This window comes from Papaver somniferum, chromosome 9, assembly GCF_003573695.1.
Source record: "Papaver somniferum cultivar HN1 chromosome 9, ASM357369v1, whole genome shotgun sequence".
Classification (NCBI taxonomy): domain Eukaryota; kingdom Viridiplantae; phylum Streptophyta; class Magnoliopsida; order Ranunculales; family Papaveraceae; genus Papaver; species Papaver somniferum.
In genome coordinates, this window is record NC_039366.1 from 11501921 (window position 1) to 11506468 (window position 4548).

At 37.1% G+C, this 4548-nt stretch overlaps 1 pseudogene; it reads left to right on the forward strand.

Moving 5' to 3' along the window:
• Nucleotides 1-699: 699 nt before the first annotated feature.
• Nucleotides 700-3397, forward strand: LOC113308983 (annotated as a pseudogene).
• Nucleotides 3398-4548: the final 1151 nt, after the last annotated feature.

Consider the following 4548-nt stretch of genomic DNA (forward strand, 5'->3'; position numbering starts at 1 on the left):
CCAATCTCGCTAGGTTTGAAAAGTGCCTTCAATGGGAAAAAAAAAAAACTTGTTCACCCGTAAATGATGAATGGATATTCCCCACCTTCTGATTTTCACTCAGCTAGTGCTCTTTTTTATTTTCATATATCCATGTGTATAGTAATTTGCTATAAAATAAATACTAATTAATTACTTGTGGGATGAACAGACAATGAGAAGGTGGGAACGTGCGTTCTAATTTTTAGAGAGTGCACGAATTTGGGATGTAAACTTAGTAGATGTTCGAAGAGAGTATTAACGGATAGACATCTAAATTGTGATAGTCGAAAATCACTAGTTGAACCGTTAGAGACGTGTGTTCATCTAAATTGTGATAGTCGAAAATCACTAGTTTGGTGAGATGTGTCCGCAGGATTTGTGATGGAATTTCGTTTGTTGATTATAAACTATTGATCCTGCTAAGTTATACAAGTCCACTGGAATTGAGATGGGACAAGTCTATAAAGACTTTTGACGAAAAAGTCTAGCTTGGGGACCATTCAACATTATTCCAATAGAATGGGACTTGAAGTCCGAATGGATCACAGACTATGTTATCTTATCACTTAGAAATAATTATTACGTCCACACATCGGATTAGTGAAATACATTTTTGATTATTCTCGGGGGTATATTTATAAGCGAGATATTTATCATTTGGCGAGAATCAAATAGCTAAACCGGCAGAAGCTTTCCTCCACTTCCCTTCAAAAGATAACCAAACTAATAAATTAGCATCATGGTTTTTCTTCATGTTGCAGTAAAGTTTCAATGTTTCTTCTTGTTAGTAAGCCTGCAATTAGTATCTTTAGAAATACCAGCGGCTGCTGATTCCCGACCAATATCCAAGCCTGATTGCCCAGATAAGTGTGGGAACATTAGCATACCATATCCGTTTGGTATCGGTGATGGTTGTTTCCTAGATCAATGGTTCGAAATAATATGCAAAAAGAATCACCTCGGTTATTTCAGGCCAACGACAATCTTCAGTGACTTTAATGTCTCAGATATATCAATACTCGGTGGCTACATGACGACCGATTTCTACACAATCACCAATTGCTCCGGCAATCAGATAAAAGATTATAATTACTGGTCACCCCATGTGGATAAATACTTCAAATTCACAATCTCTACAACAAGAAACAAGTTCATAGCTATCGGATGCAACACCTATGCATATTTAAAACAAAGGGATAATGGATATACTGCAACAAAATGCGTGACAACCTGTAGTACACCAAAAGATGCCAGAACTGATGGGTCTTGCACTGGTGGTATCGGCTGCTGCTACTCCTCCATTCCAGCTGGATTAACAGCATATGGCATAGAAGTTAATGCCCGTGGTGATTTGCCTAAAATTGATACATGTAAATATGGGTTTTTAGCTGAAGCAAATTCTCTTAACGTTTCCTCGTCATTTATGAAGGATCTCAAAAATAGTGGAACTGGCATGGTTCCGGTTGTGGTAGATTGGAGTATCGGTTACGAGACTTGCGATGGCGTAATAAATTCAACGCTATATGCATGTGGACCTCATACTGACTGTATACAAAGCACTGTTTCAGGGTATCGCTGTAGTTGTAAAAGTGGATATGAAGGGAATCCGTACTTCAACGACACCAAGAGCGGTGGTTGTCAAGGTAATGTTTACCGATTACTATTCTACTTATTGATTTAGTTAGTCCTCAGATTAAATTTCATTATTTGTTAATAAAAATGGCAAGGGATACTAATATATGGTGGACTTGGACTTCTCCAACTCCCCATTATGTTGTCTCTGAATTAGTATGCCAGTAGTTCCCTTTCTTTTGAAGTTTCATGTTTCCTGTCTTGTTTTCTGTTTGTTCTGAATATCCAAAAATATGAAATATTATTGATTTTCTTTTTTGGGTTTACTACTTTTTACACAGATATTAATGAATGTCCAACTGGTACAAATCCAGAACTAAGAAGTGATCAAAAATTTGTTTGTACGCGTGAAAGACGAAAACTTCCAGTGTATGTGGTTGTACCAATAGGTATACACGCAACCCTTTGCCATGATCCCTTATTTATTTTCTACATGCAGAAGAGGTATATCCATATATGTTTAACCCATCTTTCACATGATCTACAGGTATTGGAGTAAGCATAGTTATATTATTTACGGTTGCAATGGGATATTGGTTGTACCTTAGACTTGAGAAGAGAAAGCAAATGAAACTGAAGGAGAGGCACTTCACCAGAAATGGTGGTTTGTTATTAAAGCAAAAGATCACTTCAAATGAAGGTGGGGTTGAAAGGGCATGTAAAATCTTTGTATCTGAAGAACTAGAGAGGACAACAGATAACTTCAACCCGAGTAGAATCGTTGGCAAAGGAGGCTTTGGTACTGTGTTTAAAGGCATGCTATCAAATGGTGAGATAGTAGCCATTAAGAAATCTACATTGGTGGACGAAACCCAGGTTGATCAGTTCATTAATGAGGTTGCTATTCTTTCGCAAATCAATCACAGGCACATTGTTAAATTGTTAGGTTGTTGTTTAGAGACCCATGTTCCATTGTTGGTGTATGAGTTTGTCCCTAACGGAACACTCTCTTACCATCTCCATGTAAGGGAGGGGGAGCATGAGTCTTTACTTTCATGGAAGGATCGCATCTGAGGTAGCAGGAGCACTTGCATATCTACACTCGGACGCTTTTATGCCAATCTTTCACAGAGACATAAAATCCACCAATATTCTTCTCGATGAGAAATACAAGGCTAAAGTCTCTGACTTCGGAATTTCTAGATCAGCACCTGTAGATTCAACCCACTTGACCACTCTTGTGCAGGGAACCTTTGGTTACTTAGACCCCGAATACTTTCATTCAGGACAGTTCACTGACAAGAGTGATGGCTATAGCTTCGGAATAGTTCTTGTGGAGCTCTTAACTGGAGAAGAAGCACTTTCTCAAATCCGACATGGAGAAGAGAAGAGTTTAGCATTACATTTCGTAAAATCAGTGAAAGAAAACCGTCTGTCAGAAATATTAGATGCTCGAGTTCTTAATGAAGGATACACAGATGATCTTTTAATTGTCGGTAAACTTGCCGAAAAATGCTTGAAATACGTTGGAAAGAAAAGGCCAACCATGAAAGAAGTATCACTAAGTCTGGGGGGATTGCATGAGAAGCTATCAAAAGATTCAGTGTAGAAGGTCGAACAAAATAATTTATGTATCTCAGGACTGTTCAGCAATCAGCTAACTGCCCGTCTTGAATTGTATTCTCTTACTGTGTTTGCTTGTGTTAGTATGTTGTTAATGTTTAATAGGACCCCTACTTGATTGATCTGTTTAGCATCTTTTTAGAGTTACCTTTAAACTTGTGATATTGTTCAGCTTTTGTTCTTTCGCATTTGTTAATTGGCCTCGGATTAGTAATCTTCACGGTTAGCAATAGATGAGAATTTAGTCTGGGATGCAGCGACGGAATCAGGATTCCATGTTCGGGGGCTAATTTTTTTTTTCTCCCACCGATATCCTATTTTTGTTTTTTCAATTGCGAATATAATAAATGTACTATGGTATGCAATGTGACATGCTGCCTTTCTTTTCTGCATATCAGGTTTCAAGTCGAGAGTTCTTAACTAAGCACCCTTTTCGGAGGTAGTGGCCGTTTTATTGTTTAACATCGGTTTTTTCCTTCTGGAATATTGCTTCGCTCTTATACTCTTTTCAATATATTTGTGTTTGCGGAGGGAGAAAAACAAAAATCTAATAAACTAAGTAGTGATAATTTAGTTAAGTTTCGATCTCAAGCAAAAGAAAAAATCTAGTTAAGTGGTTTAGCGAACTATTGTTTCAATGTTTGTAACCGGTAAGGATGTCTAATTAAGTAGATAGGGGGACCGAGTCGTATGTTACTCTTAAGTTATTCACACCCTTAGCTAGTTAATTAATATATACGCGAGTAGCAAAAGAACCAGAAGGTGCGAAACAAGAATCGACACACAGGTGAGCCAATTTAAATAACTGAATTTAAGAAACGACACAAATATTGTTCTTTGCTTTAGTTTTTGAACGGCTGAGTGATATTATCAAGGTTTAATAAATGTAGGACCGTGTTCCAGTCACTTTGAGTTACTTTCCGCATAGGATCGTATCATCCTAAAAGTCTAATTCAAAATTTATACCTGGGTTAAAATTCCCAAATGTTGAAATTAAATAAATGTAAGACCGTGTTCCAGTCACTTTGAGTTACTTTCCGCATAGGATCGTATCATCCTAAAAGTCTAATTCAAAATGCAGGAAGTATCATATGGTCCTACAAATAATATATTAGAGAAAGTTTGGTCCAGTCTGTTTGGTCCTTTTTGGAAAAAATATATTATAGTTCGGTTCCAGGGTGATGCCATGGGTGATGTAATTGTCATCTTGTAGTGGTAGAAATACCCTTTTAGATGAGAACCATATATATAGTCAAAAAGTAAGAGAGAAGAAATCATTCACAATTTTACTTTCTCTCTCCTATATTTTCGGATCTAGAATTTCTCTCTCTT